Source organism: Echinops telfairi, unplaced genomic scaffold (genome assembly GCF_000313985.2).
Source record: "Echinops telfairi isolate 266 unplaced genomic scaffold, ASM31398v2 ScPeMD7_443;HRSCAF=831, whole genome shotgun sequence".
In the NCBI taxonomy this organism is placed as follows: Eukaryota; Metazoa; Chordata; class Mammalia; order Afrosoricida; family Tenrecidae; genus Echinops; species Echinops telfairi.
The window spans coordinates 65,538,753-65,565,470 of record NW_022104341.1 but is presented as its reverse complement, the minus strand read 5'-3'; positions in this window follow the sequence as shown (position 1 = coordinate 65,565,470).

Genomic DNA, 26,718 nt, shown 5'->3' with positions numbered 1-26,718 from the left:
CCCTTGGTATCAGTTCCTCAATATTCCCCTCCCACATGAACCATTGATAATTTATAGATTATTATTATTTTGTCATATCTTACACCGTCTGAAGTCTCCCTTCATCTACTTCTCTCCTGTCTGTCCCCCAGGGAGGAGGTTATATGTAGATTCTTGTAATCTGTTCCCCATTTCTCCCTCACCTTCCCTCCATCCTCCCAGTATCGCCACTCTCACCACTGGTCCTGAAGGGATCATCTCTCCTGGATTCCCTGTGTTTCCAGTTCCTATGTGTACCAGTGTACATCCTCTGGTCCAGCCAGATTTTTAAGGTAGAATTGGGATCATGATAGTTGGGGGAGGAAGCATTCAAGAAGTAGAGGAAAGTTGTATGTTTCATTGTTGCTACACTGCACCCTGACCGGCTCGTCTCCTCCCCACAACCCTTCTGTAAGGGGATGTCCAGTTGCCCACAAATGGCCTTTGGGTCCCCACTCTGAACTCCCCCTGATTCACAATGGTGTGATTTTTGTTCTTGGATGACTGATACCTGATCCCTTCAACACCTCGTGATCACACGGGCTGGTGTGCTTCTTCCAAGTGGGCTTTGTTGCTTCTGAGCTAGATGGCCGCTTGTTTACTTTCAAGCCTTTAAGACCCCAGATGCTATATCTTTTGATAGCTGGGCACCATTAGCTTTTTCCACCACATTTGCTTATGCACCCATTTGTCTTCAGTGATTGTATTGGGAATGTGAGTTTCTTTGAAAGGTCTCAGGAGTCACATCTCTCCTCAGACCTCAGTTTCCTTGTCCCTCAAATGTGGATGACTGCACTATCTTCCAGTCTTCTTGTATGGACTAAAGAGGAAATCTTATGTCAAGTCCTTGGCACATAGGTGCATAGTAACTGTTAACAATTATTTTTTTAATGAGAAAGTTAACCAGGGCCTCTCTGAATTTCCCACCCTGAATGCCCTGTGGTAGTCCCACAGATTCAGTAGCAGGACTTGGCCCTAAAAGCAGATCTCATAGAAATAACATTCCAGGGAAGGCCTGTTTAACAGAGAGCCACAATAACTGACATCTAATTGAATGTCCCTTGGGTAGCTTCCTATCTTTAAGATATCATCTCTTTCCATAGTCATTCTTTTCACTGTTTCTCCCCTGTCTCCACTGACAAAGCAGTTCAGAAATTCAAAATAGTTGGCTCAGAAAAATCACATGGACACCTAAAAAGACTTGAGAATTCCTGACTTTGTACTGAAGGATATTTTTTTTTCCCTGCAAAGAAACAAGGCTTCACAATTCTTTGCTTCTCCCTTTTGTTCCAAGACTTTTGCCAGGCTCCTTCCAATATCTCCAGTGATGACCCCAGGCTAAGCCATCGTTGCTTAATTCCTCTTCCTGATAGTTCCCCATTCATATACATAGATAGCAGCTTGACTTACCTAGTGGCCACTCTAGTCCTAACAAGACGAGCCTTCATCAAAGACCAAGAACTGGTTGGAGAGCAGATACTCCCTATCAATGTTAGTTAGGTGGAAGGAGAGACAATAGTAGAATATAGAGTCACACTACATAGAGACACTTTAGACCCAGTGTATTGTTGACTTCTGTGCCGTATTATTATCCGGCCTCTTACAAGTAAACTGCCTTTCTCACTAGTCCCCTAAACCCTTTCCTTTTTTATTTTGATTCATCTTTTATTCAAGGAGGTTTCAAAAAGTTCATAGAAAAATTGAATTAAAAAATAATGAAATTTCACCACAAACTCTCTGAAGCTCCCTCAGAGTAGTGATCCCTTCAAAGCATTAATTTATACTGAAAAAAGATTTTAGTACAATTTAAATTCTATGTATATTGGTTAATAGCTGGGATTTTAGACCTGACAGATGTAGACTTACAGCTTAGGTACACACCAGGTGTTTCTTGGAAAAGCTATTTACCACCACTTCCACCCCACCAACCCTGAACCTAATTTATAAGACAGAATTAATGACATCTCTTTTATACAGTACTGTAGAAATTAAATTAGCAATTATCTCAAGTGGTTATTGCATGCCCTAACGCAATAAAGTGTTGCTTTTAATATTATTAGGAGGAGTGACTTGTTCAGGGTCCCTCCTAAGAGAGAGAGAGTTGGAGCGCTGTGTGTTGCATGTAGTGAGTCCTGAGGGACCATGGTTACAGCACTAGGCTGATGCTCTGCGGTACAGGTGGTGGCCCCTTCCATAAAGATTACAGCCTTGGAAACCCCCTAGGCAGTTTTTCTCTGTCCTATAGGGTCACTGTGAGTAGAACTTGAGGCAATTAGGTGGGTACTATAATGTCGTCTGCCATGCTGTTACTCCTTTCCTTAAATGACACATTTTTTGGCTTTCATGTGAAAAGATGGGATGGTTTAGCAAAAAGTATAAGCTTAAGCAGAAGTGGGAACTAGGCCTCAATCTAGGGACAAAAATAAATCAACCATGTTCAACATTTACTAGCTGTGTTACACCCTGTCCAATTCTCTAAGTCCACTTTCTTTTCATGTGTCAAATGATTGTAATTGTATGTTTCAGAAGCATTGTACTTGCTTTCAACATGTACCATATATACTCGAGTATAAGCTGACCCGAATATCAGAGGAGGCACCTAATTTTACCAGAAAACCTGCACTTAAAATGTGCTGGAAAAAATCAGCTTATACACAAGTATATGCGGTATACTTCTTAGTTTTTGTTGTGCCAATAAGGGGTACCGTAGCTCAACTACTATTGTTTTTCTGTATGACACTAATTTTTCTCTCTGGGGTAATGGGGCCCTAGTATTCTCTCTGCCTGATTTCATCCAATCCAAACCTACTTTGAGAACATAGACAACAATTAAGAGCCATGAAGAGTAGAAATGGCATTTTTTTTTTATTCATGGGCCATTGATCCCATTCTCACTTGTTACATTTTGTTTCCTGCTGAGCTGGAATGTGGATTCAGAGCCAACTCAGTCTCTTCTTTTAGCTGCCATTACTAATTGATAGGCAGCAACATGCAAGCTGAAACCTATTTGGCTGTCTCAAAAATGATAATAGGCCTGATGGAAAAGTGGTTACTTATTGGGCTGCTAACCTAATGGTCAACAGTTTGAATCCATCAACCACTCCGAGGGACAATAATTGGACTTTGCACTCCCAGGAAGAGATAAGTCTCAGAAACTCACAGGTGCAGTTTCCCCTGTCTGATAGACTCACTATGAGTCAGAATAGACGCAATACCGATGAGTTTGTCTGCTTTGTTTGATGTGTAAAATACTGTTAAGAAACATCACAAATCATGTGCAATGGTAGCAGGTATTACCAGCAAGGGGGGTCCAGAATGAAGTGAAAGTGACTGAGTGTTCCCGGAACAGTGAACTTACGTGGTGATTGCTAAAAGTTCACTAATCGAAGGAATTTAGATTTGTAATGACAATCTAAGGTGCAACAAAAACAGATATAATCATTATATTTTGTACTTTCCCACAGCCTCTCACAATATCAGAATGAAATAGGTCCGTGGAATTGATCCAAAGAGATAGTTCCACCCAATGTCCAGTCCTATTAATTCTGCTCTACAAGGGGAACCACTGATAGCAGTGTTATAAGACTGAAGCCACTATTAATTCATCTGTTTCATTCACCATAACTGGGAGGGGGGGGAATCAAAGAACTTTCTACTAAGTACAGTAAAAATGCAAAACTCTGTCAGTTGTATTCTCCAAGTTTGGCATGAATCACTATTAGTAACTACCAATTTGAAAACTCACAATCTCTGTGGCCTTGCATTTCCTGTATTGTGCTTTTCTGCTGCAAGTTACAATTCAGGTTCTTTGAACAGAATATTTAAATAGGGAGCTCAATTAGCTAATAAAAATGAGGCAAATGCAAAATAGAATTATTGTTGAGGTCACATAAAATCTTCTGGAAAACAACAAAAAAGGGATGTGACTCAATCTTGCCCTTGGACAAGAACCTCCCTGAGGCTGCGTTTTCTCCTCTTAAATTGGCAACACTAATTTTAGTCAGCTCATGATCTCTTAGGTGTTGGGCTGTTAAACTATAAGTCTGCAGTTTAAACCCATTAGCTGCTTGGTGGGGAGAAATGTGCGGCTGTGTGCTGCTGTTAGCTTTGGAAAACCTATGTAGGGTGTGATGTGTCAGAATCAACTCAATGATAATGTGCATAGTTTTTCTGTTGGTTTTTGTGGTCTTTTGAGAATTAGATAAGATTGTGTATATGGTTGTTGTTAGTTATTATCAAGTCAGTTCTGACTCATGGCCACTCTATATACAACACAATGAAACACTGCCAGGGTCTGGGCCATCTGCATGGTCATTTGGAATCTCCAGTCCATTGTAGAAGCCACTTCGGTAGGCTAAGTTAAAGAGTACTACCACTAGGACTCACTTCATGCATGTTGTTGTTATTTTTAGCTGTCATTAAGTCTATTCCAACCCGTAGTGCCCCTATGTACAACAGAAGGAAACACTTCCTAGTCCTGTGACAGCCTCACAATTGTTCAGCTGCCTGAGCCCATTGATGTAGCCCTGGTGTCCATCTATCTCACCCTGGGCCTTCCTCTCTTTGTCTGCCCTCCCACATTACCAAACATGATGTCCTTCTCCAGGGACTGGTGTCCCCTGACAAAGTGTCCAAAGTCTCTAAGACAGAGTCTTGCCTTTCTTGCCTCTAAGGGACACTGTGGCATGCTTCTTCCAAGAGAGTTTGGTTTGTCTGTTTAGCAGTCCCTAGTACTTCCAATATTCTTCTGCAGCACCACAATTCAAATGCACTGATTCTTCTATGGTCTTTCTTATTCAATGTACAATTTTCAAATACATATAATGCAATGGAGAATAACATGGCTTGGGTCAGATGTATCTTAGTCCTCAAAGTAACATCCCTTCTCTTCAGTACTCTAAAGAGGTTTTGTTCAGGTTTACCTAATGCAATACATCCTTTGACTGCTATTTCCATGAGCATTTGATTGTAGAGGCAAGTAACACAAAAACCTTGAAAACTTCAATATTTTCTCCTTTTGCATGATATTGGTCATGTTGTGAGAATGTTGTCTTCTTTACATTGAGTTGTAATTCATACTGAAGGCTAAGATCCTTGATCTTCATCAGCAAGTGCTTCAATTCCTCCTCATTTTCTGCAAGCAAAGTTGTGTAGTCTGCATACCACAGGTTGTTAATAAGCCTTTCTGCACTCTTCATATAATTCAGCTTCTCTGAGGATTTGCTCAGCATACAGATTGTACAAGTATGGTGAGAGGATTCAAGCCTGACATACACCTTTCTTGATTTTAAACCATGCACTATTCCCTTATTCTGTTTGTAAACCTACCTCTTGATCCATGTACAAATTCCTCGTGAGCACAATTAAGTGTTCTGAAATTCCCATTCTTCTCAAGTTTATTCACAGTTTATTATGCTCCACACAATCGAATGCCTTTGCATAGTCAATGAAACACTAGTAAACATCTTTCTAGTATTCTCTGCTAGATCCATCTGACATCATCAATGATATTCCTTGTTCTACACCCTGTTCTGAATCTGGCCTGACCTTCTGGCAGTTCCCTGTCAATGCATTAAACAAAAAGTTACTTGCGTGTGATATCAGTGCTTTCACTGGATAATTTGAGCATTCTATCAGGTCACCTTTCTTTGCAATGGACCCAGATATGGATCGCTTCCAGCCAGTTGGCCAGGTAGCTGTCCCCCAAGTTTCCTGGCACAGAGAAGTGAGTGCTTCCAATACTGCTTCAGCTTTCTGAAACATTTCCATCAGTATTCCATCGATTCCCAGAACGTTGCTTTGGGCTAATGCATTCAATGCAGTTTGAACTTCTTCCTTCAGCACCACTGGTATTTGTTCTCATGCAACTTCTGGAAATAGTCGAATAGCAACCAGTTCTTTTTGGTACAGTGACTCTGTGCAGTCTTTCAATTTTCACTTGATGGGTCCTGAACTATTCAATTATTTTGCCTAGGGAAACTTTCAAAATTGCAACTCAATACTTGAATTTTTTCTTGTGTTCTTTCAGTTTCAGAAATGCTGAGTGTGTTCTTCCCTTTCGGTTTCCCTTTCAATAGCTTCATACATGCTTGGGTTCATTCTGGGGAAAAAGGTGTTTGAACATGTCTCTGTGATTAGTGGATGGCTTCAAACAAATTCACTTAGTAGTACACTTGTTTTCATCTTCTTTGGGTTCCTTCAAAAATATCCAATCAAAATATACTAAACATGTCTTACTCATCCGTCAACTTTAGGTCACTTCAAGCAACAGCAACAAAAGCAGTTAATGCGAGGAGGGAGATCTCCTGGGCCAATACAATCCAAGGCAAAGAGGTCAATTCAGAAGATTAATCATACAGATGTACAAATTTGCCCAATACAATGGATGTATAGATTTTTATAAGAGCTATAAGAGACTTCAATAATATGATTTATTTTTTAAAAAAAGAGGGAAAGGGAGAGAGAAGGTTATGGTAGGATTCCAAACGAATAATCTGGATATGTTTTCTGGAAGGAAACAGACAACCATGGCATCTTATTAAGAAGTTTTAAGAAAACAGAAAATAGCACTGGTGAGAAAAATTTCCATAATGATAATGTATCTGCTCTGTTTTGTAGGGTAGCAAGAGCTGTCCTATAAGAATTTAATGAAAAATTGTACTTCATACCAGTGGGACGCGGATCGTGCACCTTCAAATTTCAGTTTGTTTCCAAAGTTCAAGGAACATTGAAAAAGAACACCATCCGAGTTCCTCAAGAATGCCAAAACAGTTTGATGTGGTGCAAATCAAATCAGAGCAGCCCGAAGTCTTTGGGGAAGGGCCACCGGTTGAAACACTACCTTCAGAAGTCTATGAATCTAGATGCTAAGAAACAGTAGTTTCAGATTTTTTTATTTTTGCTTAATAGATATCATTTTTAATAACACTTCCCGACTTTCTATCATGTATCTTGAGTGTTCTGCCCACTCTGAGACCCCTGGTGTGTGGCGGTTGTGCATTGGCCTGGTAACTGCAATGGCAGCCATTTGAAACTTCAAGCTGCTGAATGGGGAAAAGGTGAGGCTTTCTATTCCATAAATAGTGGTGGTCTTGGAAGCTCGTAGGGAGAGGTTCACCCTGGATGAGAGGGTTGCTATGAGTCAGCATTAGTGCCATGATGGTTTTTTGTTTGACCAAGGAGGTGACTCATTGTCCATCACTATATCAGATAATAGAATAGTCCGTTGTGATTCACAGAGTTTTAAAGGAAATACCTTTAATTACTTTTTGGAAATAGCCAGATCTGTCATCCTAGTCTGATTTAGTCAGTAAGCTCTGCTGAAATTTATTCACCATGGGTGACATTGCCATGACTTCAAATATGAGTAGCGTTCTTTCCAGCATCACAGCTTCATGCAAATTACCAAAGAATGACAAGCCAATACATGGTTGATGGAACATCTTGCATATGTAACAATTTATATTCTGTTTGGCACATATACCTACTCAACAATATTTATTTTAATTATCCGCTTTGTCAATGTGTATAAGGTGGTCTCCTATATTATTATCAAGTTATAAGATGGGAATTTGGAAATGAGAGAATGAATGTAATATGCTTTGAAAATATATCAAAAGCAATAGTGATTCGATTCATAAATCTCAATACATGGTTTCCATTGGAATGTCCTAAAATCTGGATCTAAATTGTCAACCCTATACTCTTATCTTGTTTTGTTTCTTAAATCATTGTTTCTATAATACAATAATGGCTATAATTCTTGAATACTGACTTGGTACTAGTATTACCTACATGATCACATTTAATGCTCACTCTAATCCCCAAATTAGGTGACCTATCTCATCCAGGCCGCTCTCTTTGGTTCTGAAGTTCTTTGTACCCCCATCATTTCTTTTTGGTTGATTCCTAAAATGTACCCAGGATTTAAAACAAAACAAGAACTAGAGTCAGGTCGCTGGAGGCTGGAATGAAATCCTCCTTGTGCCACAGTGCTTGCGGCTATGACAGGCTGCTGTGTTTGGGGTAAGATTGTAGCCTTCATGGAGGGTTGGTAGCCTCAGAAAAAAAGCTGTCAATCTCAATTAAGACATCAATGTGTCAAAAGAGGAAGGTACTGCCATGAAGCCTATTGTTGAAAAATGTGTCAGGTGAAGGCAGTACTAATTAAGGCATGATCCAAATATGTCTGTTCTCTACGCCTCCCAAACTAAGGTCACCGAGTTATCATGGTATGGTGGTTTGCACTATTTTGGATTCGCCAAGTGGCAGGTGGCCTGACAAACTTGGGACTCAGCATGTTTTGTTGGGTCCCCACAGCTGTGCTGCCAATCAGTTCAGGATGGCTGCAAGTTAATGCTAATTAGCTTCTGTTGATCTGCATATTCCAACAGCCTCCCAGGATTCCCATTTTGATATGCAAGATTGCCGGTTGGGTATGTGATTGAATTAAGAAGCTAAAAAAGGTTTTATCTTCGGTGTAGGAATGTGTGGGTCTGAGTCCCCAACAGAGGGAAATTACCTTTGCAATTTAAACTTAGCATTTCTTGTCCTAAGCACAGGATTGTGGGCCCCAGGCTAGAGGGTGCTGCCACATTGCTTTTGGAAACGCAATGATGCCTTAACCCACTCTCACTATTAGGAGTAGACATTCTTTCCATCTGGTCTGTGAACTGGCACTGGCATTTAGATGGGCAAGAAATCTGCAGTTTTTTTGGGTAAGTTCAATCCTGTTCTGTTCAAATCTTCAAAGCAGAAGACATCAGTAACAAAGAATCAGTCCTGTGGTGTGCAAAGACCATGGATATCAAAGGATTACTTCCAAACTCATAGGGTAACCTTGGGTAAACTTTTACCTTCTTGGGCCTTCAGTTTCCTCCAATGGAGGGTTAGTATTTAGGCTACAGTTTATTAAATCAGGAAAAGTATAAGATGAGGGTAGTAAAACATTTAACACATATAAGCCCTTGATATTGCTTTAAAAAAATCAATTTTAAAAGAAAATAACTGTATGTACAGGCCTTGCGATCCAAAGCAGCATAAGAAATTATCACTTTCCCTCCACTGCAGTGAGCAAGATATCCAAATGATTAAGGTACCATCAGTTCGATACAGACCCATAGCGACCCTGTGGAACAGGGTAGAGTGGTCCCTGTTAATTTCTGAGACTGTAACTCTTTACTGGAGTAGAAAGCCCCATTTCTCTCTCGGAATGGCTGGTGATTTCAAACTGGACACCTTGTGGTTAGTAGCCCAACATGTATCCACTCTGCCATGAAGGTTCCTCACCAATGGAATCGTGTAATCGTACTCTTCATTTCTTTTGCTATTAAAATATGAGAAAAACCACAATTGCCTAGCTTGATCATTCAAAACCTTTGTGTTCTTGAAACTTCCCAGGGTCCATGTTTTCCTTTCTACAAAAATATTGTGGTTGCCAGGTGTTGTCTTGAGCAATAATGTCTAGGAGAGCAAATTTCCTAAGTCTTTCTTCCCTAGTTAATAGCCATCAGTTAACTTGTGCCGTCAGTCCTCAAAGGGAAAACAACACCTGCTGCATAGTGGTTCTGAATCATTAAAAAGAAATAATGCTTGCTAAGATAACTGGCACATAGTAGGTGTTCTGTAAATACTATTTTCCTTCTCACACGAGCCTAATCAATTGTAGGGCAAAGGACAGAGGTAGAAGAAAAAGAATTGAAAGGAATTCAGCCATGCTAAGAACGGACCTGGTCAGGAAGCTGCACTACAGGGGCTGATGTATTTAGATTTTGCACCTGTATTTCATCAGGGCAATGAAAATATGATCTCACTGGGTAAACATTACAAAAACAATTTTCAAAAGTTTTACTTGGCTGCAACCTGAGAAAGTTCTGCTTCCCTGAAGTGATTAAACAATATTTCTGGAAAACATTTGCTGAACATAATTGTAAGAGAAAAAAAAATTTTCATCGTCACATTGTTGAATTCGGGAGTCCACGTGGACGTTTGTAGGAAAAAAAGTAGCTAAACTCATTGCTATATTTATGGCCTATATTTATTACATATCATACATTTTCATATCTATATTCATATATGCATATTAACATTTATATCTCCATTTGCCTATGTATATGCATATAACAAGTGTTTGGACATATGCTATATGTACCTAGTCTATCTATGTAGATGTGCAACAGTGCACATACAAATTTATGTTCATGATGCTTTGAGTAGAGTAATGCATACACATATGCATGTGTTTTATAATATGGCACCCATATTTATCATTTATTTAGCATTGTATTATGGCTGCTAGGATCACTGACTTTAAAACAAGATTGCCTGAATTTGAATCCCCGATTTATCACTTACTGCTATGTGACTTTAGACAAGTTGCTTAATCTCTGAATCTCAATGAGCTTATCTGTTAAAGGAAGATAATAAGTGTACCTACTCTAAGGGGTTGTTTTGAAGATAAAACCCTATACCCCCTATGCCCCCACCACACACACATTTTATAATTTTTAACATAATTCTTGAAGTCTCTTCATACATCCACAAGGGGCCTTCAGAAATTTTACAGAAAAGACCCCTTAATTTTTAATTTTATTATTCCATACAATGTTTGAAGCTCAAAAAAAATATATTTTTGAAGCTCAAGCTCCTTCATATGTGTTTACACATATACATATGCATGCTTAGAACTACGCCTGTCAAACTAGAAGCACAAAGAGTCACAACCAACTCGATGACAAAGGATTTCGTTTCCAGAGCTGTTATGTACGATTACTGGTATTTTCATGTTAGTGTTATCATTTTTATTATGACTATATTGACATTGTTATTATGCTTTCTTTCATTTATCCATTTATTGATTCTAGATTACTTTCAGATGCTTTTGTTTGAAAACAACCAAAAATTTTTAAAAGGGAGCATCAGAGCTTCCGGCATTCCTGTTTTGCAATGGTATACATTTTAAATAAATTTTGAAGCCTATAACTCCATTGTTTTGTGAAGGATCATTTGGATATAGGTACTTAGCTATGCCAATGTAACATGCCATAACTGCTCCCCACCCTCCACCAAGCCCTCATGGAGAAAAACTAAATAACCTAAATGCACACACTGTACACCGAAAGGATAAATCTTCTAGTTGGCAATGCAAATTGGTGATATGCTTTAGCAAAATTATTTCTGTGCTTGCTGATTCTTAGAGTGAAAGCATTCTATGTTAGGTAGTCATTTCTTCTGCAAGCTATTGTTTGACTTGACCAAGATGCATGTGCTGATATTAGATCAAAAGTGATGAGTTATATAGACTTCACCATTGGAGTAAAAGACATCTAGTGCCAACAACTCACTTCCAGTTGGAGGAGAACGTGAGCAAAAGAAGTCTATGGGCTTTGCACAACCCAGGCTAAACTCAGGATTAACTCTCAGTCCCACCCCTGCACAGCAATGTGAATTTAGACAATTTAGGGAACTCAGTGGAGACTGGGCCATTCAAATTTAGCGATGTTGGACTTTTGTCCCTGTGTGCCAATGCCTTGTGGTCACAGAGGCTGGAATACTTTTGTTGCTCATAGATGTGGCCTTTCATAAAGACTGTGGCTATCACTACTACTGTACTGGAGAGAATTTAATCCTTGGAGTGAAAGGAGAATGAGGGAAGAAAAATTAGATATCCAATGGCCCTCCTTGGGTTGCTAAAATCTGTAAGTTTAAATATACAACTGATATTTACTCAGTCCCTATTCTGGATCTGTGATGGTTAGATTTAGGTCAATTTGATAGTACATGTGTGTAGGGAGCGTGGAGTCCAACCTATCAACAAGTGGGCTTAGCCATATTGATGTTGGAATTTTTGCCCTTCTGTGCCTGTGTCTCATAGTCACAGAGGCTGAAGTACCTTGGTTGGTCCATGTGGACATCATCACAACTGTCCTTGGGAGAATTTAATCACCAGAGCGAATGGTATCTCTTCCTTTTTCTCTAGCCCAATTGGGATGATGTGGCACAACATTCTACTTTTAAAGCAATTACTAAGTATCCAAAATGCATTATACAGGAAAATATACATCACAATGAAAAAAAAACCCCTCAGAGTTCTGCCCATACAGTACTAAATGAGTAGTATGATCAAATTATTGTTGACTTGGAGACTTTTTAAAGGTCATGAATGAAAGTTTCCAAATGATGTGGGAATGATGAGTTTTCTCAGACAGTTTAATAAATATAAGATGAGACCCGAGTTTAATTTTAAAAATAAGCTTAGTAGAGAGTTTGAAGTGAAGAAAAAACCTTTGGATATTTCTCAAAGATGAAAGAAATATTTTAATGAATTGCATAGATTTAATAAAGCCCAAAGTTTGTGCTCTTTTGCACAAGGAAATAGTCTCACAGAGATAATACAAGTAGTCTTTGTATGATTCATGAAACCGTTTTCCTTAAAACAGGAATATTTATGAATAAATCTTATAGCTCTTGAGAGTCAAAAAGCATATTTACTTATTCTCTTATAAGGGATTTTGAGACTATCTGGGAAAATACTTGGCTTAATATAAATTTGATATAACTGGTCCCTTTAAAAGAGTTTTCACAGAAATAACAGATGTCATGACTCACAGGTCTGGTTTCATCTTTTTTGCCAGCTGAATTTTACCAAGGTTTCAGCCTTTGCCCCTGTCATTCACAAATGGTACTATTACCAAAACCTACTTAGCCCCATGCAGTTTGAGCTACCTGGACTGTCTTCCTTCTTTTTCCTTGGCCAACTATACATTCATACAAAAAACACATAGTGCACTTGCAGTAAATGGTTTTTATTTTAACATTATAATCATTACATCATCACCATTTCTCATGTACCTACCTACCCATCTGTCAGTTTGTCGTACTGTATTGGCTTGTGTTCCACCATGATGCTATGCCACTTGTATATCAAATATCAGCAGGGGTACCCATGATGGATAGGCTTTAGCAGGGTTTCCAAACGAAGACAAACTAAGAAGAAAGTCCTGGAGAACTACTTCCAAAAATTAGCATATGGATCACAACAACAAAACTTAAAAAAAAAAATTAAAAACCTACCATCTAGTCAGTGACAACACAACAACCCAACGTAGAATTTCCAAAACTATAAATATTTACATGAGCAAAGAGTTCATCCATGGGGTTATTGGTGGATTTGAACATACTGACCTTGAGGTTAGAAGCTCACCACCTAATCTACAGACTCACCAAGCCCCTTATGCGAACTCTTCTTATCAGAACATACTCAAAAGGCTCAGGGGCTGCACCCATGCACATGAGCATACTATGATGATGATGACACAAACGTGGACAATATATCACGTTGTTGTGTATGTCACCATGAGGAGAGGCCAATGCAATGGCAACTAGTGCCAACAACCGTCTATCTATTTAAACGGTAACCTCACAAACTATGACTTTTTAAAATTATAAATGTGTGAATAATATTGGAAGGATAGCTACCTTTAATACCACTTTTCAGCTATGGAAAGTAAGAGAACTAAGACTCAGAAGATCTTGCCCTGCCAGTGTTCCATGGGAAATAAATGGAAAACAGTAAATAAACTCCCTTCTGCTAATCTTAATTCTAATGCATTCTATTCAAGTAAGTGGAGGTTTTAGAGTCATGTGTTCATGAATGTATTCTTTAGAGCTATCCTTATATATAAACAGGCCTCAGATGCACACTTGAATTAAACATATTCCTAGGTTCATATAATGCTGTAATCATTGGTTAAAGTTGGCTCCTGATATTTTGTGTATATTATTCATTCATTTTAATAATATAAGTAACACCCAAGAATCTACAACTAAATTATTAACTAATCTATTTACCTATTGAGAGATGCCTTTTATTAAAATTGAAAATTGCTGGGTTGTAATTTATGTGAGTGTTTAACTTTACATGAAAGTGCCAAGTTTATTTTATAAAGTGGTTATTACCATTTATAAATTCACCCAAAAAACTGGCACCCTACTTCCATAAAATCAGCCAACAATAACTCTATGTATCACAAAGGGCCCAGAAAATTCACACATAGGGTCACCATGAGTTGAAGGTTACCTCAATGACAGCTAATAACTAATTAGAAGATATGAGAGATCATGAAGATTGAAACTCTTTCTAATAATTATCAATGTCAGACTACTTATATTTTCTCAGTCAAATTGATGTAAAATCAGTCCAAAATGAGGCTACAACCACAGGTAAAGAGGATAGGATTCACAACACATATTGGGGGTGAGAGGCAGGGAAGTGGGCACAATTCAATCCATAACTATATTATTCAACTCACTTAAAATGTTTTTTATATATGATAAACCTTGAGTAATGCTGCAGTTACCAACATAAATGGTATAATCCGTGCAATAAAGGTATTTACCATCAAATGGGAAAATAGAATAGTGAACTAAGTCTACGATGAAAGTATGTACAAAGGATAGAAAAGTCTAATTTCCAAGAGATAGGAAGAGTTCTCAGAGGGAGTGAATGTAGAGGAACTAAACTTTTCTAGATGTGCAAGGTAGGTAGTTGGTGTGTTTTCTTCCAGAAAGAGGAAATACCTTTTACAAAAGCATGATATATTAAGATGTATATTGTCTTATATTTCACAAATAATATGGCAGCAGATATTAATTGAAAAGCAGGCAGGAGGCAAAATGAAACAGAGGCAAGCTCTAGGAAGCAAAGGCATAGATAGGGAGATTAACAGAGGTGTGCACTTATGCAAATATATCAATCCATAACAATAGTGGTATTATTCTATGTACATATATTTGTAAGGCAATACACTGAAGCTGCAGATGGGTCTTGGGCCTGGCTCAAACCTTCCCTCAATACAAGAACACTTTGTTTTAACAAACGGGCATTCTGTGATGCTCACCCCACCCCCACCCCTATACGATCACTGAAGACAAAACGGTGCATAAGCAGATGTGGTGAAGACAGAGGATGGTGCCTGGCTATCACAAGATACAGCGTCTGGGGTCTTAAAGGCTTGAAGTTAAACAAGCAATCACCCAACAGTGAAGCAACAAGCTCACATGGAAGAAGCACACCAGCTGGTGTGATCATGAGGTATCATCGAGGCTGGGCCACGGACATCAGAAGATTCACGACAAACAGTAAACAGACAAACAAACATGCATTAGTGAATGGAAGGGGTTTGGAGCAGAGACCCAAAGCCCATCTATAGACAATAGAACATCCCCCCACAAAGGGGTTTCAGGGAAGGGGTGAGTCAACCAGTTTGCAGTAAAGCACTAATGGGTCATGCAATATACCTCTGGTCCCTAGAGGCCTCCTCACCCCCTGCTATCATTACCTCAGTGCTGCTTCCAAATCTAGACTAGATGGGATCATGTACATAGGTATAGGCAAGAGCTAAAACTCACAACACATGGAACCCAGGAACAGCAATGGGAATAGAGAAACCAAAAGGGTAGGGGAAATGGGGGGGAGGGAAAGAGGTGGGGAAGGAAGAGAGCATGGATCGCAATGAATGACACATAATCACCACCACCACCCCACCCCCAATCCAGGGGGAAGAACAACAGAAACCAGAGGGGAAAGGAGAGGGCAGTTGGAGTGAGGTTTGAAAATAATAATCTACAATCCATCAGGGGGCCATGAAGAGGGGTGGGGGTGGGGGAGAAGAGGAGCTGATCCTAAGGGCTCAACGGAAAGTAAATGTCTAGAAAAGAATGATGGAATATATGTATGCATATGTCAGATACAATTGATGTATGGTTTGTAACAAATGGTGTAAGAGCCCCCAATAAAATGATTTTTTTAAAAAAGAAAAGCAGGCAGGTATCCAGTAAATGTCTTTTTTATATATACTAGTATCTTAATTACTACTTCAGAATATTGAGCACACAGCTCTTGTCTCAGTAGAGGTCCTAACTTCTTGCCAATGGATTAGGGATAGATGTGACTGTGACTTGTCCATATTGCACTAGTCCTTTAGAGAAAGAGATTGGTCCAGGAATAAACATGTGATGCAAGCAGGTCCTATCAGTGCCTACACACGAGATTAGTATAGAGGCCAAGAGAAAGAAGCCCAGGGCTGACAGCACTCATGGTCTCCAACTAGGAGTTGCCTTGAGTGCAGCAGTAGTGAATAAAACCTACGTGCAGGTGTGGGAAGGTGGGGGGTAGTGGGAGATAAACAGAGACATAAGACTCACGAGAGAGCATAAGTTTCACTACCAAAGGACCTATCTCTTAAAAGGTCTTTCTTCCATTTTGTGACCTATTCCGGTTTCTTCTCAGTCAAGTCAATCAATTCTCCTTTTTAAAATAAACGTATTAATTGTGTCTGATCTTTTCAACTAAGAGAAAAATAAACCAAACAGGAAATGACTCTATGACAATAATAATAAAGTTATTGAGGTTTGTTTGTTTTTTCAAGAGATCACCATGTTTAGATTTGCTGTATAGACACTTTTAGTGCCTGCATGGTGGAGGGTAGATTATACAGCTCCAACAAAACAAATGTAAACAATAACAACAGGAAATGCAAAAGGGAAGGGTCTATATCTGCTTGAGTGCTTGTCATAATAATATAAACTTTCCTCCCTTCTTGATTTCCCCCACTATCCAAAAAATAGGACCTACCCATGAAACCTTCTGTAAGTTGAAGTGGTGCAAAGCAACGCAGCAACTACTACTGATTTATATGGGGAAATTATTTAGTTTCCCCAGACTCCAAAAAATAACCCACTACATGAATTATTAATCTTAAACAAATATAACCTAAAATAATACTGACATAAGGTCAGCTTGTCCAGGCCAAGATTCTCAGTGGCTGAGCAATTAATATGTAGTCATCCCCCATGATTAAATCTACTATAATACAGCCACCACAATGATGCTATCTGTTACGTGCAACCAATCAACTGTAAGGGAGTTTATTCAGCGTTGTGATCTGCTTCCCATACAAGTGAAGGCTCTGGAAAAGCTTGCTTGCTTTGGTCTGGGTCTAGATTTTGCATCTGGCTTTAAAAAAAATCTGAAATCAGGTTCTTTGGACTTAAACCAACCTCCCGCCAATCAACTCCTGCAGGTACATGAATCAGGAGAAGCCTCCAGCCTTACAAACTTAGAATTCACCACTCTGTACAACTGTGTGAGCCATTTCTTTGAGATAAACTCTGTCTGTCTGCCTATCTATCTATCTATCTATCTATCTAATCTATCTGCACATATATAAGCTTCAATGGTTTCGCTATTTAAGAGAAACTAGCCAAAGACAACTATAGTACTCACAGACATAATTCAAAGTTCAAAGCATGATGTTGAAATGAGCAGTATAGTTCTCTGGGAAGGACACTCTCACTGTTTTCTGCGCTGGATAGGTGCTGCCTCTTTAAGGGAACAAGGCAAAACAAATTCTGAACACTAGTATATCTGTAGTTTTATATTGATTTTGCCTGTTTTTCATAAAATGACAATTCTCTTCAGATTTCCTTCATTTTAGGGAATGAAAAGGAAAGAAAGGAAAGGAAAGGAAAATAGAGTAAAGCTAACTTAAAAAGGGAAGCAGGAGAGACCTGTACTTTCTTTTAAATATGGAAGTTCAAGTAATTTTGTGTCACATCATATAATAATACATTTTATAAGTCTTAAATAATGTTGATATATCATTTTATTCTGGATAAAACAAGACAGAAAGACACTATTATAAGAGTTATGTTTTGTTTGTTCTACATAATTACTAGAAAATATTAGAAAAATTTAAAGACTAAAGAAAATTAAAATTGCCCATCATCTTCAAATTTAAAGGAAAACATAGTAAAAATGTTACTGTCTTACCTTTCAAACTCATAAGAATTCAAGAGTAATATTTAATCAAAGAAGAAAAACAAATTTTCCATTATGAAGCAAATATTATACCATGAATGACATCTCAAATAAAATATATTTTGAATATTTAATTCCATTTTTTAATATTGACAAATAGTATTATATTGTCTAATCATTCATTTTGGGGGGACATTTTAGATGCCTCCATTTTTAATAAGTTTAAATATCTACTATGTAGACGGTTTCCCACATTTTAGATTTTTCTTGGATAAATTCCTAATGGAATTACTGGTAGAGAGGTTACATACATTTTTAAGGCTCTTTCCACAAGAGGACTTTGCAAATGAGACTATATGTTTTATTTCTGCAGAATATGACAAGTCACGAGTGACAGATGAGCCTAAGTCCCGGAATCCCACTGCACTTAAAGTGAGGGGCAATCAGATTCTAAGGCTGTTCGGCATTTGGGGTGTAATGTGATGAGCTGATTTCTCTGCTCCTTTTGCAACAGTTTTGCCTGATACATTTTTCTCCTAAATTTATTTTACATAGCAAGAAACTATTTGCGGTGGTGCCTGGCTGAGATTTGGAGTCTCAGCTGAATTTTTCCGTGTTTCCTTGGGAGTGGCATTTAGCGTATATCCATTTCCTAAAGAAAGTTCTACAAACGGATTCTACAAATCGAAGGCTTTTTGTGAAAACTAATTATACCCGTAATTTCATGTGTATGATCTCATTTAATCCCTTCTAACTGTCCCATTTGAAAACTTGAGTGCTATATCAGAAAACTTACTGATTTGGAACCAGTCTGACGTAGAATATGAATCCCCTTTTCACTAGTGGCTTGTAGTGTTACTTGAGTTTTCTTCTACAAATTATCAATTTGCCCAACATAAGGATATCTTACCTATAAAATCATAGAGAAATGAATAGATATCTTATCAGGTGGAAAATTGAATTGAATGAAAACACAGGCAAAGCAATCCATATAGTGTATTGATTTGTGTTAGTCTGGGGTCCCCTGAGATCAGAAGTTGAGGTGTGCATATGGTTTATTCTGGAAGAGATCCTTAGGGGCAGGCATGCAGGATTAAACAAGATAACTGAGAAAGTAATAAAAGGATCTTAGGTGTTTGTCAAGAGTTCCTGTGTAGCCAAATCATTAAGTATCCAGTTACGAACTACAAGATGCTTGGTTCTAGTCCATTCAGAGTAACCTTAGAAATATGAGAAGGGATCCAATTCTATGAAGTCAGCCATTGAAAGACCTTAGAGCACATTTCCACATTCACTCATGTGGGCTCTCCGTAAACCCTTCTTTCTTTCTTGCCTGCCTGCCTGCCTCCCTCCACCTTCCCTCCCTCTTTTATTTTCTTTCTTCGCTTCTTTCTTTCTTCAGAGCTTGTCAATGTTCCCGGTGACTGATGCTAAACTTTGTTTCCAGGAAGCTTTATAAAGTGACTCTCAGAACTATTTCCCTAGGGAAAAATATGAGCAAAAAATATTTACTAATAAGCTACCATTCCCTATAGATAAGGATACCCCAGGGCACTATTTCATCTGCATTTCCAAATTGTGTACGATTGTTAAGAGGTTTCTATATCCATTGCAGAAACCTCGCACAAGGTGTATGTAAACCAAAAGCAGCAACTCACTTCCATTGAGCTAATTCTGACTCCTAGCAAGTAGAACTGCCCCTGTGGGTGTCAATTGCTATAAATCTTTACAGGCACTGAAAGCCTTATCTTTCTCTGTTGGAGCAGCTGGGGTTTCAAACTGCTGCTGCTGCTGTTGCTGTTAACAGCTCATCGAATAATCCCCTACACTATCAGGACTTAGTTAGCTGTGTGAAGGGCAAGGCAGATTTGATTTTACATGCACAAAACTACTCAGAATAGGTCACTAAGTGGCAGGTGGGGCAATGTGAAGGACAGTGTTGGAAGTGTTACTAGCACAGGGTTTGTTGGGATTCAGTGCTAGCTGAGAATAAACAGATGAGAATGAAGACATGTAACCAAGAAGGGCACATGGATAATTTCAGATTTCTTTTTTAATGTGGTAAAGCTAAATAGGGGCTAGATATGGACTTTATGAAGCTACAAAAGATAGTTAACTTTGACAAAAATAAAAGTTTCTATATCTAAAACAGATTATTATTCTTCTATAATTTTAAATACACACAAAGAAATAAGTCTTAGTATGACTTTTGTAGCAAGAAAAAAAATCTTTGCTCACAGTTTTGACAAATGCTAACACTGGAACAGACATGGGTGAAACTAAAACACAGAGACCCAATTTGAATATGCATAACAAATGTGTAAGTTTATCAAGTCTTTCTTGCTGTTGTTAGGTGTCATCAAGTCGGCTCCCACCCATAGCAACTCTATACACAATCAACAAAACACTGTTTGGTCCTGCCCCATCCTCACAATTGTTCCTATGCCTGAGCCCACTGGCGCAGCCACTGTTAATCCACCTCACTGAAGGCCTTCTTCTTTCTGCCCCCCCACATCACTTTACCGTGCATGATGTCTTTCTCCAGGGACTTGTCCAAAGTATGTAAGCTAAAGCCTTGCCAGCCTTGCCTTTAAGGAGTGCTCGGGATTCCTTCCTCTAATACAGATTGGTTCATTCTTCTAGCCGTTCGTGAGACTGTCAATATTCTTCTCCAGCACCACGATTCAAATGTGCTGATTCTTCTTCACTCGTCCTTAGGCAGTGTCCAGCTTCCACGTGTATATGAGGCGATGGAAAATTCCATGGCTTGGGTCAGGATCACCTCAGTCCTCAAAGTAACATCCTTGCTTCTCAGTACTTAAAGCAATCTTGTGCAGCACATTTACCTAATGCAATATATCTTCTGATCTCATGACTGCTGCTTCCATGAGCATTGATTGTGGATACAAGCAAGCAAAAATCCTTGACAACTTCAACCTGTTCTCCATTTATCATGATATTACCTATTGGTGCAGTTGTGAGGACTTTGGTCTTCCTTACATTGCTGAAGACTATAAGCCCTGATCTTCTTCAGCAAATGCTTCAATTCCTCACTTTCAGCAAATAAGGTAGTGTTATCTGCATACCGCAGGTTGTCAATAAGCCTTCCTCCAATCCTGATGCCATACTCATCTGCATGTAATCCAGTTTCTCTGATGACTTTTTCAATGTACAGATTGAACAAGTATGGTGAGAGGATAAATCCTAATGCACACCTTTGTTGATTTTAAACCACGCAGTATTGCCTTGTTCGGTTAGCACAACTGCCTCTTGATTCATGTACAAGTTCCAAATGAAGTGTTCTGAAATTCCCATTCTTCTCAAGGTTTATTGTCAAATGCCGTCTCATAGTCAATGAAACAAGTAAACATCTTTCTGGTATTCTTTGCTTTGAGCCAACATCCATCTGACATCAGCAGCGATATAACTTGTACTACGTTCTCTTCTGAATCTTACCTTAACTTCTGGCTGTTCCCTGTCAACTTACTTGTGCAGATGTTGTTGGAAGATCATAAGAAAAAGTTTACTTGTATGCAATATCAATGATATTGTTCTACAGTTTAAACATTCTGTAGGGTCAACTTTCTTTGGAATGGGCACAAATATGGATCTCTTCCAGTCAGTTGGCCAAGTAACTCTTTTCCAAATTTCATAGCATATATGAGTGCTTACAGTGCTTCTTTAGCTTTTATGAAACATTTCAACAGGTATCCCGTCAATTCCAAGAGCCTTGTTTTTAGCCATTGCATTCAGTGCAATTTGAACTTCTTCCTTCAGCACCATTAACTCTTGCTTATATGCTACCTCCTGAAGTGGTGGATGGTAGACTACTTCTTTTTGGTACAGTGATTCTGTGTATTCTTGATGCTGTCTCTTGATGCTTCCTAGATCACTCAATAATTTGCCTATAGAATCTTTTAAAGTTGTAATTTGAGGCTTGAATATCTTAAAAATTATTTCTGTTTCAGATATGCTGAGTGTCTTTTCCTTTTGTTTTCTAAGTCCTTGCATATTTTGTTATAATATTTGGCTTTGTCTTCTCAAGCTGCCCTTTGATTTCATCCTTTCTTCCATTTGTTTTAGCGAATCTATGATGAGTAGCAAGTTTCAGAGTCTTAATGTCCTCCCACAGCTCATCACTTCTTCTGTCATTAGTGTTCAATGCATCACTTCTGTTCTTGAGATCTTCTGAAAATTCAGTTGGGACTGACTCAGGTGGTATTTTGGTTTCTGTGGACATGTTTTAGTTTTCTTCAGATTAATACTGAACTGACATATGAGCAATTGATGAACATCCAATTGATGTTCCACAGTTGGATGCTGGTCTACCATCTTGTCCAGGGTCTTCTTTTTTCCTGAATTTCTACTTTACTAAGCATGGGGTCCTTTTCCAGAGACAGGCTTCTCCTGATAACAAGTCCAAAGTACATGAGATGAAGTCTCCCTACCTTTGCTTCTAAGGAGCATTCTGCCTCTGCGTCCTCCAAGACAGTAATCACTATTCTTCTAGCCATCCTCATACTTTCAATATTTTTCATCAACACCATAGCTCAAATGCATCAATTGTCATTTTTCTCTATCATGAATAAACTTTTTCACGTTCATATGAGACAATTGAAAATGTCACTGCATGGGTTGGGCACACCTTATTCCTCAGAGTGAGCATTAACAGGTGCCAAAGCATTCTTTTAATTTTAATTTTAATTTATAAAATAACACTCTAGTACTTAAATACTAATGATAGATCATTATTCTCTATCATGCTGATGATATTCTTGTCTTTTGACTTTAAGTGAGTTTTTTAATGGTGAGCTGAGTATAATTTTCAGCCTTCTTTATATTTTATATTTTTGTATTTCTCTCTGCATAAAATTCTTTTTGCTTTTGATTGTTTAATATACATATATAGTCTCTCTATATATATGATATATATATATATATATATATATATATATATATATAAAATGTTTTGAATTAATTGGATATTCTGAGAGAAAGGACGAATGTCTTCCATCACATTATAAAATTATAAACAGTATCTTTTCAAATAATATTGCTTTTCATCTTCTCTAAAATTCTAATATCCTTTAAACTCTGAATGGGCATATATTAGAACACATTGTAAGATTAATGAGGTTCTCTTACAAATTGAATGGGTTCATGAGGGCACAATCTGCAAAGACAACACTTATAGAAAAGAGAAAAGGATAAATGCAGTTGAGATGCAGGGAACCCTGCAGCATACATGCTCCAGTGCCCAGAACTTTATTTGAGGCAAGTTTAAATACACTCCTTGTCATGTAACCTGCAACTCGTGACAAATTTACACAAAGAGACGCAACAATTATTTGAGGGTATACAACGAAACATTAATACATCAGCCAAGCTGTTCACAGAGAGGAGGAGAGGATAAAGTCAGAAGCAGGGAGAAACTCATATTTTGCAAACTGTTGTGATTCTTCAGCTTTGCCAGGGAGCATGAGGGAAAGTGTCTCTTTTATCTTAGGAAGATATGCCAGCTGCTGCATCATCAGCTTCCTACATTGAACCATAAGCATATTCCCACAAGACCTTGAGCAATGGAAGGTGATGATCCAATCCCATTTGCCTAAGAAGCAAATAACTTTGTGCCCACAACATATCACTCTTTTTTCAACTGTTTTTATATATTTTGTTTATGACCTTATTTCTCCTTGCTCTAAATATATTCTCTAAATCTATTTTCCATTTTTGTTCATTTTATTTCACATGAATCTAATTTGCCATATCACATTCAGCTGATAATTTCAATTATTTAAAAAGTTTTCTTTATTTTAAAATTCATATGGTAATTAAGCAATCATTTAGTCTTTAAATTTTCAAGCACGTAATTTATATCTTTTTGTATATTGGATACTATTATTCTTAAAATATGTGCCTGATAATTCCAATAGCTAAAGGAATTGAAGAGTTGCTCCTGCTGATTGCTATTTATAGTAGATCTTAATTCATAGTGTCTTCTTCCCTTGAGAAATTTCTGAGTTTGAGTTGTGAATCCATCTAGATAAATTATTCAAGGTCTGAGTTGAAGATAGATTCCATCAGAAAAGATATACTTTTGCTTTTGCCAACACCTAGGGCCATTACCAACCTAAGCTACTTTAAAATAAGTTGCCATCTGAGCTTTGTGGAATAGCCAAATACTATGTATTCAAACTGCACACATACAGTAGCCACTAGCTTATGATTTTAAGTTCCTAAGAGAGATTCTCCATCTCTCTCTAGTGCAAAATCATTTTTATTTGGGTTCGTTCATTACATGCTAATTCCAGGCTGTAGCTCTTTCTTGTTCAGGATCCAGGATCTTGTTCAGATTTAGGATGCCAAAATATCTGTTTGACACATTCTGCCATAATCAGAGAAGTAGGAAAAATAACACATGGACCATTTCAGGGTTTTACATATTATCCCCAAACAATTTATTCCTGAAGAACTCAAATCCTTTTCCTGAAAATAACACATATTATTTCTGTTTAGCTGTTGTTTTTGTGTTCCCCCCCCCACAACCACTCACCCACCTATCCCTGCATTCTGTTGGAAAAAACACACATCATTTCTGATTTGCTGCTCTTATTGCAGATGGGAGATTCCTATTCATAGTGATGCCACTTGTGTCAGAATAGAAGTGCACTCCATTGGTTTTCAATAGCTGTTGTTTCACAAGTAGGTAGCCAGGACTTTCTTCCAAATAACCTCAAAGCATGCTGGAATCCACAATCATTCGTGGTTAGTGGTTTAGTGTGTTATGTGCTTACAGTACTCAAGGACTCCTTCTTTCTGAACATTGATTGTAAAAAGCCATGTCATATATCTGAATTAAAAACTTTTATTTTCTGAATTAAAAAATTTATACTGCACAATCGTTTCACAGAAAGAGTACCACATATTTGTGAAGAAAAATAATACAATTGAGGAGAGGAGACTCAAGATGTCATCCAGGTAGAATCACCTGACTGATGCTTTCATTGTTAGATTGGAAAATTAAGAGTTCCACACTCGGTTTGACAAAGTGGGTAATGAAAGATAATCAAACACTAATGTACTACAATCAGAGAGCCCCTGAGCTATTTACCCACAGCAGAACACAGATCCTCAGAGTACAGCCTCTGGAGTCATGCAGGAACGATCCAGGAGTGAGTCAGTAGGGCAACTGGGAGAACTCAGACCCAGTGAGCCCCAAACCCACTCTGCCAATCTAATCATACTTTCCTGGAAGACAGTGCATCACAACCCCAAAACAAGGACACCCCATGTGCCCCTGGGGGTGGCTGTGTTCCTTTTTATAATTTTGAATCTATGATTCACCACACTCCTGGTTCAGTAACAAAGCTTTAACATATTAAAGCAGGAAAAACCACCAGGAGATAAAGTCCATGGCTTTGGCCAAAAAACAGTTTTTCCAGTTTGGGCTTGAAAAGAGCTTTTGAGAGACTGTTCAAAGACCACACAATAGTAAGTCAGCAAAACAAGCTTGCACATAAGACACCAACCTGTTTTACAAGACATTGCTATGCTCTACCCCTTTGCTACTTAGGTAGGTGACAGGAATAGACCCCTATGTCAGTCTTGGTACATTAAAGAAACAAATCCACAAAAACTTATGTATAAGAGAGAGTTTTTTATAAAGGTTAAGTGAGTATCAAGAAAGCATCCCAACCCAGTGCTGCCCAATCCCACAAGTCCAACATTAACCCATGTGTCAAACACCAATCCACACAGTCCTCCTCCATCTCACAAAACAGACACAGTGATGCCAACTGCAGGAGGAAAGCCGAGTCAGTGAATGTGTAAACATCTCAGTGCTGGCAGAGGTCTCCATATGGGTGCTCTAGCACCCAGGGCTGCATGGGGGTAGGTCCATGTGGCTTCTCCTCAGGGATGTCTTGCAGGAAGTGAGCCTTGCCAGCTGAAGCATGGAACTGGCTAAGGAAGTTGCACCTTGGTCCAACCATCAGAAAGCAAGAGACCTGAGAACTAGAAAGGTGAGGCTCACCGAGCCATTAATCTCTTCACTCTTCAGTTAACCCCACACTTGTTTATCAGCCAGGTTGGCACAATAAACTAAGTAACACAACCCCCATCACTCCATCCCCACTTGGCCAGATCCACCATCTCCATCCCCTCTGACCTGATTCTTTCAAGGTACATTCTTTCAAGATAAATAACTCAATTACAAGAATACAGCTCTTAAAGCCCTATCAGACACCAAATCATCCCCCTAGCCTGAATCTCAAGCCCTCTCTGCCACCCTATAAGACCACAAGGCAGTAAAACCTCATACCACCAAGCAACTTCCCTACATAATACACAGGGTCAACAAAGGAACCTGGTGGATTCACTGTACTGCTCCTTTCCCCCAACCACGATAACCCCTGGAACCTATTCCCTTCAGGTCAGCATCACACAACCTCCTTTGTACTCACCAAGTAGAATTTCAGCTTTCTAGAGAGAGAGCTGGCCCCCAGAGAGACTGAGATACAATTTAAACTCACCATATAACTAGTACCAGAGAGTTATGAGACTTATTCACATTAGCTTTTGAGAAACAAACAAACAAACAAACAAACAAACAAACAAACAAACACACAGGGCTCCTTTCCCCACCACAAGAATTGGGACTCATCACGTCAGGATTACTCAGTGATCTTCCCTGCCCCTGGCAAGGTATCCAGGAAACACGGGGTTCTACTAACCCTACACAGACCACCTTCTGAACAGAAGCCCTTCCTCAGAGGGAAACCCACAATAATAGCCTATATCTACCATGGTATTGTACACCAAGAGAGGAGAACTCAGGACTATGCAGCAATCTACTATAAGGGTGCCTTTTATTATAAACCCAA